Here is a 15,104-nt window from a genome sequence, read left to right as displayed (position 1 = left end):
ACCAGCACCTCCTGCATACCTTCTGCAGATTTAAGCCTCCAGAAGCATTAGCATAAAGAGATCGAGTTTTGCTTCCATACAAGGGCGTGGTGAAAACCATGGGTCCTCTTACAAAAGTTGTACTGGGCTGATTTGCTCTGCCTGTAATATTATTGGTATTTGCCTACTGGTGTTTGGACTGTCTGTACCAAGCCACAGGGTTACAAAGGACTCAAACCAGCCTGACATGCTTATTCCAGCACATGCAGCATCTCTGTCTACCTTCCTTCTTTCATTAAGGAGTAAAGGAAGGTTTTGTGAAGTGGTAGGAGTGTGTCTCTTCCTTCCCAACCCCCTTCCCCCTTCTTCTGTTCCTCAGAAAGTCATGGGCCCCACGTTGCCCAGGAAGAACAAAGCAGAGGTGAGAGGCAGCTAAGAAAGGTGTTTTGTTTGGCGTGACTAGTTCAGGCTTAAGGTTGTGCCTAAATAGCCATTTACGGTGACTTTTTTACATCCCTTGGGCGTAACTTGCTGTGTTTTCATCCGTATGATAACGTAATTAAACAAGAGACTTAGTTTTTGAGATTTATTCCCTGAGGGTATCATGCTTTTTAATTTAGCTAAATTTAATTAAATCCAACAAATTCATTCTGGGCTTCGATCTATGACATCAGACTAAGTTCTGTGGACATGCATTTGTAGAAGATAAGGCCAGCTACTTCTAGGAGTTCCAAGGCTTGTTCAGGAGACAAACAATAATTATAACGTGCTATGTTAAATTCTAAGATCATGCAAGCAGGAGGAGTGGCCTAGATGATTGGCTGGGGTTGGTGGTGACGGGGGAGTAGTCAAGGAAGGCTGTCGCTGAAGAGAATATAGGAAATCACAACATGGAAGAAGCGAGAGGAAAGGCAAGAACTTAGAGATGTGAAAGCACCCAGCGTTTTCAACTGACTGATCCAAAAAGGGTAGCTTGGAAATGTTCCAAATATTTTATAAGGTTAACAGCTTGCAACAGCCCCATGATGTATATTCTGTTATTTCCATTTTACAAATGAGGAAACCAACTTGCCCAGTGACAAGATTTGAACAAGGCAAGCTACCACCAAAGAAAGATACAATCATTAGCCATTAAACTTCACTACTTTTCTCTCTACTACCCCTCCAGGTTGGCTCTTGTCAACCAGGGCTAGCCATCAGAATCACTGGGGAGCTTTCTAGAAAAATACAGATCCTGGTCCTTTCCCCAGAGAGTGATTTCGTGCCTTTTCTTGGTAAATGGCTCTACTATCCAGCCAGTTGCTCAAACATGAGCTTGGGAGTACTTCATGGCACCTCTTCTTTATTTTCCACATCCAGTTCATCTCAGATTCTTTCAATCCTCCACCACAAACATATCTCAGATTCTTCCACTGTGTCAATTTCCATTTTCAGCACCCAAATTCAAACTCTGCAAACCAACTGATCTTTCAGTGTCTCTCCTAGCCCACTTCTAATCCATATTCCAGATCACAACCACAGTGATTATATCATCTCTGGCCCAGAGTCCTCCAGTGGCCCCAAGTTGCCCTTGGAATTCAGTCTAAGCCTTCGTCGTGGTTTATGAGGCTCTGTATGGCTAAAACCATGCTTATTTTCCTGGTTCATTTCACACCACCCTTCCTCTTGTCCAACCACATGGATGCTCTTTTATTTCCTTCAATGTGACAAGCTCTTTTCTACCTCAGGGTCTTCCCACTCGCTGCTGTTCCTTCTGTAGGAATGACTTTCTCTATATCTGGTTTCTCTGGTCCCAGAAGTTCCCTGACACTCCTTGATAAAATATCTCTTCTGTCATTCTCTTTTAGGGCACACTGTTCTTTTCTTTCATTGTACATTTTTTTAATATGCTTATATGCAGTTACTTACTGAAATCAATGTCCCAACACAAGCCTGAAAGCTCCATGAGGGTAGGGATTGCACCTGCTATATTCACCATTGTATACCTCACATGTAGCCCACTGTATGGTCCAGAGCAGATGCACAATATAGTTTTTTTTTTCTCACAATATAGTTCTAATGAATAATTGATGGACAAACTAGGTACAGAGCTGAAGGAGATCAAAAAAAAGTCATTGGATTTGACAAGGAGGCCACTTGTGATATGCACTTGGCTGCTTTCAGTTGAGTGATGGGGAAGAAACCAAACATAGTGAATCCTGAAGTTGAATGAAAAAGCAAAGAGGAAATAAAAATAATTACTATAATGCAGACCAGACTTTGAACTTGGCACTACACATCCATTATTTAATCATTGCAGTAACCTTATGAGGTTCTGTTTTGAATAAGGCAGAGAATCTCACAGAGGTTAAGTAATATGCCCAGGATCACATATCTAGAACATAGCAGAACTGGCCCAGGCCTGACCTCAGAGTCCCTTCTCCTAGCCAGTGAGCTCACGGCTCTTGAGTGTGCAGAGGAATCATGGCAGTGGGCGGTTCGTTAAAAACTGCTACCGTAAAGAGATTGAAATTCAACAGGTCTGTGTGAGGGTGCAGGAATCTTCAGTTTTAACAAGCGTTTTGAGTGATTCTGAGGCTGGGTGACCCAGGCATCCTGTTCTGTGGAGCATGACTCCATGCTGTGCTTCACAAGAGAGGAGATTTTAGGTCATTTGCAGCTTCTGATCTAAGACTTGGAGGCTCTAAGACTCCATTTCATCTATAAATTGATAAAAATGTTTTCTCACAAGTTTATGGTGATTAAATGAGATCACTTGTAGATCACAAATAATAAGTGCACAATAAATGCTGGATTCTCCTCTCTCCTAAACTTTTCTTTCAGGAACTTTCACTGGGTTAGGAATGAAGAAACAGCCAATAATTTGAAGTTGTGTTAATTTGGGGGAAAGTTTTATTTTTTCCCCTGTTATCTCCATTCTGAAAATAGAGGAACAGAGACGCAGAGCAGTCAAGTAACTGGATCCACGTCCATAGCTAGTAAATGGCATCCCTCTTAACATCCATGCTGTGCTGGTGAAGAAATCAGATTTGGAAAGAAGTCTGTAGTTAATGCTGTTGAATTGAATTTGAAACTTAGCTGTTTTTCTGTTGCTTTTCTCTTAAAATATAATCTCTCTTTCCCCTTTATTTGTTGACTTTTTTCTTTGACTTTTAAGAAATCTATGCCCTTGTGTTTTTATTGTAAACGTCACATTCTGTTTAGGAGCCCACATAGTATTGAAATCAAGTAAATACAGTTAACGTGTCAGGTAACGAGTGGACCATAAGCCCAGTTAAGCAGAGTCCTGGTGTTCAGATATTTAGAAATTGCTAATAGAAGCTTTAAGAAATGTAGAGGTGTCAAAGTAGCATGGATAAAGAGAACGTGAAGTCATCCCATCTCAAGGTATAGGATGGGATGCCTTGCTCCTGGTACCGTGTCTTGCGCTGGGTGAAAATATCAGCAAGAGTCCTGGGAATAATCTCAGGACTGTCCCTTCCAAACCTTACACTGACTCTATGTTTTAGAGCTGTTGGTTTCTCCAGTTTTTCTCTTGACTGTGCTTTTATCATGCAGAAGCACATGACTCCGTATCCCTTATGAATCCATATCCCTATCCCCCTTGAAGTTCTTTTCCATTTTGTTTTCACTTCTCTGCCCCATGCCACCTAACCTCCCTCATTTGCCACTTTAAGTTTCTTCTCTATCCGTAAGGGAGCCCTTAGGCTCCCTTAGAATCAAAATGAATTATATCACAGAAAGAGCAAAGCATTGTTTTTATGTAATGCATGCTGTTTTCCTTCTGCCCTTGATGGCAAAGGCTCCCTCACTCTGTGCTATGCACTATTTATGTTGTCTCTCCTTAATTAAAGTACCCACTGGCTGGAATTATGTTGTGCATGTGAAGTGATGATAATAGATGTTTTTAGTGTTGTATAAATGTATGCTTGTTGCATTTGTAGAAGATAAACCAGCTGGAGGTTGGTTTTTGGTTGTTTTTCTTGCACTTATTTTCCCTTTAAATACTCCCATTTAGATACGCCCAAATGGTTTAACACTTCAGGCTGTTCTCAGAGGACAACTAATCTTTTACTGTCCCTAATTCTAAAATTTACCAGGATAGGTAAAGAGATAACCATCAAAGACTTGGCAATGCAGACATTAGAACCTCTGCCCTCTTTCCCTCCCCTGGCTAGGAAGGGAGTGTTGGAGGTGGATGCTGTTTAGAGGACTAAGGGTTATAAAAACCAGAAGGGGGTAAAGTCTCCATAGGCTTTGGGGGTAGAGAAGAGAACCTTTGGGGAGTTGGTTGGGCCAGATCTAGAGCCGGTGCAGGTTGGTGCCAGGGCCAAGGCAGAGCAGGAAGCCCTGCCCCGAAAGGCTGAGAGTACGCACTGAGGGGAGGAAGCAGGAGACTCTTGGCTCAGGGCTTTAAGGGAGAGCCAGAGGCAAAGTAAGTTTCTTTCTGGGTCGTTCTGTGTAATTCACTAGGGTAGAACAAAAGGCAAGGGTTCAAGACTAACGCTCTGCCCTGGAATCAAGAGTGTGCTAACTCTGGAAGATTGCCGTGGGAAAGTGGTTATGGCGTGGACTACAGAGCCAGGTGGTCCTGTGTGATTTTGGGCAGAGGCTTTTACCTCTCCTGGCCTCAGTTTCCTCCTTTGTAAAACGGGAATACAAGTAGTAACTAGTAGAGAAGCATTGAAACGTGTCAAGTGCCATGGCCACCGTTCCTCTGCATTCTTTTCGTTCTCTTATGGTGGTGATGCATTCAAAGCCAGCAGGTGATGAGTACTTGCTAGAGGAGTCCAGCAGTGTTATTTGGTTGAAAGGATGGACATAGACACAGAAAAGTTGTGTTTTGTTTTAACAAGCATTGACATGAAGCTTACAACATTTCCAAAATATAAACTTATTTCATACCTTTAATGGTCAGACAAATGGCTTAGGGCCCCAGGTAGAGGTAATCACCAGGGCAACATGGCCAGAGTTCAAAACCTCACATGTCAGGCACTCCTGAGATGCCTAAGGGTCATTGCTACAAGGGTCAGAAAAGATGAGTCTGGAAAGACAGACTTTCTCTGAGAGGTAAGTAGGAGGCAGTGGATTTAATCATCTGGGATTGAGGAACTGGTGCCTTGGAGGCAGGAGGAAAACACTGTTGAAGTCCACTACTCCAGGAGCATCAGAAACAGGGCCTCACATGGCACAAAGCAGGAAGGTGGAGCGTTTGCGAACCCATTTGTCCAGCCCTGGCAGGTGGCTAATACCAGCTTTCCTTGTTACATAAGAAGTATTAGAGCTTTAGTTAATGGGACTTAAGACAGTTGGCATGAAGAGTAAAACCAATGAAGAGAAAGAAAAAGCAAACCAAACTGGAAACCACAGCCTAATGACAGGGGCTAAGGAGGCAGAAGAGAAATGTCAGAGCAGGATGTGCTGCATTTCCACACTGCGCCACTGAGAGCAGGAGCCTGGCTCCTTGTTTCTTCTGATGAATTGAACACCCCCACGTAAAGGAATATCACACCTTTCCAAACTCAAAAGAGGCTGCTTATTCCAACATCCCAGAGTAGCTGAAGGAGGCCTGCAAAACCCAGTAGGAAACAGGAAGGCAACAGCTTGCTCTTGCATTGGAATCTGGTGTATAATCCTCGTCTCTGTCTCTTAGAAACACTTCCTGCCTGGTAGACTGAGCAGAGCATGGCCAGCAGGGCAGGGAAGGGATGACTGTTGGCTCCAGGAAGATTGTACCACCTGTTTACCTTCTCACTTCAGCTGCATAGTACCAAGTGGTGGAGGGAACCACAGCCAAATGGGTGTCAGTTGTCTGGTCTGACTGTCCTCTTGACACTAGCACTCCTGGGTTCTCTCCATTGGAGCTTGTCTACTCATTAAATGGGAAGTAAATAATATAGACTATTATGGAGCAAAATCAAGGCTTCAGTGCCACTGCCAGTAAACTGTGGACCATAAACATAAGAGGTAACATTGGACCTTGAATTAGCTGGAACATCATCTCAAGATCCATTCCATCACCCCTCTTTAAATCCACGCCATTTGAAATATGGTGTCTGTAGGAGTGTCGCTCTCTCTGCATTTGCAGGTTATTTGGGAGGAGTTACAGTATGTACATGACAGTGAGAAATAGCGATGTTAGTTTCTGAGAGAGACCACAAGAGAAAGATTGCATTTATAGTGGTTGTTAAAAACTGTTGCAATTCTTAGTAATCAATTGCTGAATAATTGAACCACAACCCACATTTTTATTAACTAGGTCAAATTTAAGTTTGTGTTACTTGGCTTTTGGTAAAGTGGGCTGGTGTGGCAAAGAACCACCACAGAAGTGCTGCTAAACAGCAGACAATGGGACTGTGGTATTTATGCTAAATGTGCCTCTAGTCATGACAGTTTTCTGTTGTTACTGTACTTTAGGAAGTAAGTAAATCAACTGAGTCAATATCATCTGGAAACTCTGAATCTCCAAGCACTATGCCCAAATTCATTGAGTCACTTAACCTTCCTTTGCCTCAGTTTCCTCATCTAAAAATGTGGGCATGATAATAAGATGTACTTCCTGGGGATGTTTTAAGGATTAAATTAGATAATACATCTAACACTTAACAGAGAACCAGGCACATAGTGAGGACCTAAATAAACAGTGACTGTGATTTGAGCCGGAGAAATTGTCACCATCTTCATTTTGCAGAGGTGGAAAAGGAAGCTGCATTGTTCAAGTAATTTCCCAAGGACACCAGGGTAATGAAATGCTGCTGTAAGGACTGGCACATGGAAGGTACCCCAAATGTCCTCTTCCTCCCACTTCCCTGATATGTGATCTAGCCAAGGCAAGAGCTTAGAAGCAAGGGATCTACTGAGGTAAGAACGCTGACTGCCACATTGTGAATGAAGCCCATGGGGGAAGGGGGACAGGTCTTGATAGGTTTATCAGGTCAGCAAGTGTTCATAACTAGAGCAAGGTCTAAGGAGTAAATGAGTTGAATAAGGGAAGTCAGATGGAGGGAGTCATGTTCTGAGATGCTTATTTGGGAGGATAGAACCAAAAGTGTGAGAGTACGCCAAGGGGATAGGGGAAATGGGGTTTGAAATCAGGAAAGTTGGAAAATGGTGGAGAAACCAAGAAGATGAGGCACACAAGGGCATATTTTCCTCTTAGTTATTTTGATTAGGCATGTATTCCTCAAATTGGAATCTGAAAACCAGAAGAGCATGGATATATTCTTGTGGCTTAGTGGAAATTATTGTCAAAGAAGTCTGTGTGTAAGTTCCAGAAATGCTAGATAAGGATCATTCTCTGCTTCTGATAGATAACTGCATTGATTAGTGTCCTCATACTGATCCAAACTTCGGAACTACTCTATAAATTAATCCTTTCAATTATACAGAATTCAGCTCATCTGTGATAGTATCACTTGACTCAGATGATAAGCACTACACAGCTCAGGTCCAATTCTGGACCTGAGTGCTCAGTGGGGTTCCTTAGGTGTAGTGGTACAGATATATATGTGGCAAAAGTTAAATCTAAAAATATCTCAAACTACCTGAATCGAAATATGTGATAATCGGATTGTTATAAAGCTCAGCTTAGAGCTACACTGCCAACATTTTCAATCCCTTAGTATTTTAAGATTGCTTTCACTTTATTCTCAAATTAGAGTAATTTTTCTCTCTGTGAACGTCAGATATTCTAATACCAAGACACCTAATTCTTAGCTCAGACCACATCACATATTGTGTCACCAGTGTGTCTCTATACACTGGATAAGATGATGATAAAGCCCCAGGGTATGGTGGAGCCACCAGGTGGAAAAAGATTGGATCTCAGAATGACCACCTAGAGGGGAGCTGCCCAAGTGCTTGACACTTGCCCAGGATCTCTTCCAAGAGCAAGAAGTCAACTTCTATCGTGTTAAGATTCTACTTTCTCAAACCTCCTCAATCCAATATTCAGTTGGAATAATATATTTATTCTGTTACTGCTACATCTGATTTCTTAGCTCAAATAACAGAACATCTTGCTTCCTTTTATTTCTAAAGCAATAATATAGTTAGAATAAAATATTTATGACTATTGACTAAATGTCAGTTACTATTTTAATAATTTTAAATGTATTATCTCACTCCAATCTCACAAGAATCTTGAGATGTAGGATTTTAAAATCCTCACTTAAAAGATGAGGAACCAAAAAGATTAAGGCATAGAGAGGGGAACTATTTTGCCTAAGATCAGACAGCTGTCCAGTGACTAAGTTCAGAATCTGGTTTATTTTGACTTGAAAGTTATAGTTCATCTGTGAATTTTCAACCGTGTACCAGTTGTACATCAGAATCACATGGTATGCTCACAGCAGAGACATTCTTGTTCACTGAAATCCACTTCCTCTTCTTATTGGCCCAATAACTATACCGTATTTTCCTCCCTTCCTTGTAGTTAGGGGTGGCGATATAACAGAGTTCTCCTTAAAAGAATGAGAGCAAAAGGGAAAATCCATGCCACTTTTAGTCTGACCCGTTATAGCTTTCCACACGTGCTCCTCCATGCTATTTCTCCTTCCATCTGGTGGGAGCAAATACCAATGAAACCACTCTGTAGGGGGAGCCACAGATGGGAAGTCTTGGTTACTGAGTGACTGCATGAAGAGGAGCCTCCCCATCAACCTCACTCTGGAGCCATTTTTGTAGGCAAGAAATTAATTTCTACTGTGTTAATCTACTGATGTTTTGGAATCTGTTGTTTACTACAGCCTACCTTACTGTAACTAATACAGAGAAAAATACAATTTCCTGGTCTGTACTCCAGACCTCCTAGGAGTCTGGAGGAAACCCAAGTTATCTATAATTTTTTAAAGTTCTCCCATGTGATTCTGATGTATCTGGTCTTTGACAACAATATACTTCATTCCACAACTGACTTTTCCCTTTAACTGGCTAAATCCTTCTAGTTGGGTATCTTAGGGAGAGGTTTTTCCATTTTCAGTTTTGCCGGAATTTTAAAAAATGTTATGGACCAGCAATTTTTATTTTTTCAGAAAAAGCTTCACTTATGTTTTGGTAATTAAAAAAAGAAATTCAATCCATTTGACCCAGGGAATTCAAGATGCATGTTCTCATGATCAGGATTCCAGCCTGTCTGTTCCTTCTCTCCCTCCCATCCATCCTTCCTTCCATCCATCCATCCATCCATCCTTCCTTCCATCCATCCTATCTATCTATCTATCTATCTATCTATCTATCTATCTATCTATCTATTGCCTGTCTCTTCCGTACATCTGTATATTCATCTGTCTTTCTACCTATCAAAGCAGAATAGCTTTCCCCAAAATATTTTCCTTCAATTTTATTTTTTAGATATAGAATTTTTGCACTGTGTAGTTCCTTGGAAATAACATGCAGCAATTACAACACAAGAGTTAAGCAGCTGTTCGTGCATTTTAGTGATTACTTTGGAAGTGTGACTGATCTCCAGATCTTAGAGGGAGGGGGAACATTAAGAGATTCTGTACTTTAAAATTGAGATCCTGTTTTCTTACATTATTTTATCCTTTAATGTTTTTTTTCCTGAATGAAATTGATTATGGAATCTCAGCACAGTGATAAGTTTAATCTTTTTATCAAATGCCTTGAGTGTTCATAATAGAGTGACACCCGTATTTGTTAATAGGGTAAATGAAGAAAGCCTTCGATATATCTAGATCCATTGATAATTAGTAGGGAAGCATCATATAAGGATAGTGAATGTTTTACAGTGTGCTTACTGCATGCCAGGTGCCCTTTTAGGGACTTGGCATGAACTAAGTGCTTTAATCCTCAGGATAATCTTATGAGCTAAGCCCTATGTTTATCCTCATTTCATATGAGGACATTGAGGCATGGAAGCATGAAGGAACATGCCAAAAGTTACATAGCAAATAGGTGGTGATGTTGGGACATGAACCCATATAGCCTGGCTTTAGGCTCTGTACCTTTAACCATTATCCACACAGCCTATTTTAATAGGCATATGATTTTCCTTACCATTATATGGATATGTCAGTTTTATTGCTTCATAACAAATTACTACAGATTTCAGAGCTTAAAACAACACATACTTCTTATCTCCCAGGTTCAGTGGTTCAGGAGTACAGATAGCTTAGCTGGGTCCTCTGCTTAGGGTGTCACAAAGCTACAGTCAAGGTATCAGCCAGGTCTGGAGTCTCATCTGAGTTTCAAATTCCTCTTCCAAGCTCACATAATTGTTGGCAGAATTTATTTCCTTGTAGCAGTAGAACTTATTATGGCAACTTGCTCTGCAGAGCCCGAAAGAGACTCTCTTTCTGACCTCAGTGAAGTCTGAAATCCTCTTTTAAAGGGCTTCCAATTGGTTAAGTGAGAGTCACTGGAGATCATTTCCTTTTTGATGAATTTGGCAACCAATTTAGGACCTTAATTACATCTGCAAAGTCCCTTTGCTCTCGCCATGTAACGTTACCTAATCAAAGATGTAACCTAACACCAGGGGCAGAGATCATGGGGGTTATCTTAGAGTTCTGCTCTGACATGGCACAATGGGTATGTCTGAACCCTTCTCCATGGGTGAAGGAGACGGATAAATACCATCATACTTATACAATGTGATGATATTTCCCTTAGGGCTTGACTCATCAACCTCAGCTTATAAAAATATCAAGGATTTGTTTAAAAAACTTTTATACATAAAATTCTCCTTCTTTAACTCTTTTCTTTTTTTTAAAAAAAAAGATTTATTATTTATTTTTGGCTGTTTTGGTTCTTAGTTGCAGCAGGTGGGATCTTCATTGAGAAATGTGGGATCTTTCGTTGCGGCGTGCGGGCTTGTCATTGCTTCTCTCTAGTTGTGGCACTCAGGCTCCATGGTGCGTGGGCTCTATAGTTGTGGTGCGCGGGTTCCAGAGCACATGGGCTCTGTAGTTTGCGGCACACAGGCTCTCTAGTTGAGGCTCGTGAGCTCAGTAGTTGTGGCACGTGGGCTTAGTTGCCCCGTGGCATGTGGGACCTTAGTTCCCTGACCAGGGATCGAACCTGTGTCCCCAGCGTTGTAAGGTGGATTCTTTACCACTGGACCCCCAGGGAAGTCCCTTAATTCTTTTCTAGAAGTCTTCACACTAAAGGAAGGTTGATGGTGTAAATAAATTGCTTTTATGAAATTATTGTAAATTTACTCTGCTGGTTAGTTTTGCAGGATATTTCTTAAAATCACCTAGTCACTTTAGTCATGAGATCAGTCACTGGGTGAAAATCAGACTCCATAGTGTGGCAAACCGAGATCCCTCCTACACTAACCAAACATTCCATGTTGTCCTCATCTCTTGTCACTGCCTTCTCCTCCCATCATTTTATTCCAAGTCCTTTTCATGCTTCTGGATCTCTGTACATGATGTACCTATATACAGTTGACATTTGAACAACATGGGTTTGAACTGCATGAGTCCACTTATATGTGGATTTTTAAAAAATAAATAATACTACAGCACTATATGATCTGGGATTGATTAAATCTGCGGATGTGGAACCATGGATGTGGAGGGCTGACTATAAAGTTATGCTTAGATTTTCAACTGCACCGAGGATAGGTGTTCCTAACCCCTCCATTGTTCAAGGGTCAGCTGTACCTGCTTAATTTCACTTGGAATACCCTTTATACCTCACTCCCATCCCCACAGCAGTCTGCTGGTAAATTGTGTTTCTGGGCTTCCCTGGTGGGCACAGTGGTGGAGAGTCCACCTGCCGATGCAGGGGACACGGGTTCGTGACCCGGTCCGGGAGGATCCCACTTGCCGTGGAGTGGCTGGGCCAGTGACCCATGGCCACCGAGCCTGCGCGTCCGGAGCCTGTGCTCCGCAACAGGAGAGGCCACGACAGTGAGAGGCCCGCGTGCCGCAAAAAAAAAAAAAAAAAAATTCTCTGTTTCTTCAAGACCTGGCTCAGGTGTCGTTTCTTTTGTGAAACATTCCCCAATTTCCAAGCAGAAAGAGTAGAAGCTACAGAAAAAGGATTTGAGTTCTAGGTTCAGCTGGAAGGTAGAAATGAAGGATAATACTGATTTGAACCCTTTATGAAGAGCCCTGTCTCATTCTGGATTTAAGTATGTTGTAGAAAAAATACAAGAAAATAAAAGGGACTTAGGAAATCTAAGGTAAACATATAAATGTGGACTCTTAACATGTTCTATAACTAAAGAGGTTGAGCAATAAAACAATGTCAACTGTGTTCTCAGGGATTTCACTCTCTCTTTTGACACTGTCTCCACTATGAAAGGAAACAGAGCTCTGTGAAGACTAGATGAACATTTCATTCTTGTCTGAATGCAAGGATGCTTTTAAATACTAGGGGTAGAGCTGAAAGGACAACAGAGTGAGCTTTGAGATATTCCCACTATCCAACTTGGAACCATTTGAGCATTAAATAATAATTATTCATAAACAAGTTGAGTTCATGATGCTATGAATTCATAATGATATTCAAAATGGGAAAAGGTAAAGCTCACAAAAGACATTGTAATACAAAAGAAAGTAGATATGCTTAATATTTTATTAATTTTAAGAGAATGGTGGAGTTGACATATGTGAGTATTCTGTCTTCTGTTGAGTATATGACCCTTTATAAAACATAGATATATATTTTTCTTCATTTCTATGTGTAGGCAAGATAAAGAGAGTTGTGAGTAATCCCAGGAGTTCAGATAGAGTAAGAACCTATACCAAGAATAAAAAAGATGGTGACAGTAGTGGAGGAATATATGTGTAGAGAGTATATTGAAAGAAGATGGATTCACCACATTACTCAAGAGTAAACTCAATCTCTCATCTTCCAGGAAACAAAACCTCTTGAATGATGGACCAGTTACCAAGAGAAGCTAACAAGGCATCATAGGTTCTAATAATGCTAATGAATCATGCAAAAATTAATTATAATAATGAAAGGACAAACAGTATGTCTTTCTGGCCAAGTAAACTTTTAAGAATGTTTCATTTCAGGAAAACATGCCTGATAGCCAGGCACAGAAACTGTGTAAAAGCTGTAGGCTCATTGAAAAGACCCATTGACTTAACAAGTGCCCTGTGACTCTAAAAAGAGAGAGGGGAGGTAGGGATGGCAGAAAGATGGTCATTGGATTAAGTTTGAATCACTCTGGAGTTTCAGCCAGACCCCAGGTCCTGATTAAGAATTAATTGATCAGTAACCTGGAATCTGCAGCCTTAGCTGGTCTGAGATAGCATTTCTTTTGTTGATGGTTATTGATGGTTAAAAGTTACTTTAACAGTGGGAAGGTATTAACTAATTAGAGAAGTATGAATAAATGAATGAGTAATTTATAATGTGCTAAACGAGGGTACAACCATTACAACTTTAACCATTGAAATAACTTATGTTCTGCTTTTCCTATTCTACTTGTCTGCTTCTAATGTACAATATTATTTATTTATATTTTATTTATTTATTTAGTATATTGCTTATTATCTACCTCACTTTTTCAAACTCTTTCCATCCTTGTCAAATAGGAGCTCAAGGGTCATAGTCTACTTTTTAACCACTTTTTGAGGTTTGATTGACATACAGAAATTGATATACAGAAAACTTGATGTGTTTAGAGATAAGTATACCCCTGTGAAGCCATCCCCACAATCAGTGTCATAAACTTATCCATCATCTCCTAAACCTTCCTCCTGCCCCGTTTGTTTTGTTGTGGTTTTGTCTGTTTTGATCATCACTGCTATATCCAAGAACCCCAGATAATACCTGTCGTACAGTAGATGCTCACAACATATTTATTGAATGAATAAATAAATGTTACCTTTTTATGGTTTTTGTCTTTGTTTAAGTTGTGTTTTTAAGGTTTTTGAATCATTTAGAAAAAGTTAACACATTAGACTTGTAATTATATTGAAATTTTAATGTTCAGCACCTTACTGTTTGAACCTAACACAGATTGGAAGACACTTCCAAAGAGAAGGAGGGTGCAGGGGGAGGATGGTTCTATGTGTGCGTGTGTCCATGGGTATGTGCGTGGACATGCACGAGCACATTTTCACATGCTGCTGTATGGCAAAGTTGGCAGGATTGTATGCTAGTGCAGATCTTCCAAGGGTGCTAGCCCTCTATGACATAGTTGCCCCCATGAAATTTCACTTCGTATACTTTTTACCCAAATTGATTTTAAGAGGGAGACAGAGCTCTTTCTCTGGAAGGTAGGTTGAGGCATTAATAGCTCCATATTTTTGGGCTGAGGAAACTGAGACTTACACAAAATAGGAATGATATTTTTGGACTCTCTCCAGAAGCATCTTCTTTTTGGATAAACTAGATTTTCTGTCTGCAACCTGCCCACTGCTATTGCTTTAGGGACTACAGAACACCACCTCAGAAAGGATATAAAAAGAGGACTTGTAAAGAGAATATAGAAAGAAGTCCTTACAAGCATTAAAAAGAAGTAAGGTGTTTACCCTTCCATGCCAGTGGACTGCAGGGGGAGAAAAGGAGGGGAATTAGGGAAGCAGGTTTTCAGTACAGGTGTCCTGTCCAGAAAGTCCAAAGAAGAGTTCAGTTTTTTCCCTGATCAGTGCTTAGCACTCTGGGAGGAAAGGACCGTTTTGGAAGGCGCTTTGTCAACACGTGAGGTGATGGAGTAGTGACCTTGGCAGGTGGCCAGATGGATGAGGCAGAACTTTGACTCAAAAAGGCATAAGGGACTTTTTCAAAGTCCCTTATGCCTCAACGAATGGATGTGTTGGTGCTTAGGAGACAGAAAACTGGCAGAGGCCTGAGGATGCACAAGGAGGCTGCAGTGTGAGAAGGCAAACAGAGGCAAATGGTCAGGACCAGAGTTTGTGTCAGTAAAATGATCCAAAGACCCACGTGGACTCAGTGACACACCGTCTTGGAGGGAACCAGATCATTTACAGAGAATCCAGAGGGCTCTGGAATGCCTTGCCCTTTCTGCCATGTGATCACATCAGCCCCAGCCTCCCCGTCTTTGGAAAGAGCAGGGGAAGAGAGAGGAAGCTGGAAAGATTCAGCATTTATCCAAAGAAAAATGCATCACGGACGAGTCCATTTTAAAAAGGAGTGACTTTAATATCTAACATTGACAAGTTTAAAAGCGTATC

This window comes from Monodon monoceros, unplaced genomic scaffold, assembly GCF_005190385.1.
Source record: "Monodon monoceros isolate NGI ecotype Baffin Bay Population unplaced genomic scaffold, NGI_Narwhal_1 Super_Scaffold_6, whole genome shotgun sequence".
In the NCBI taxonomy this organism is placed as follows: Eukaryota; Metazoa; Chordata; class Mammalia; order Artiodactyla; family Monodontidae; genus Monodon; species Monodon monoceros.
Note: the sequence above shows the minus strand (reverse complement) of the source record.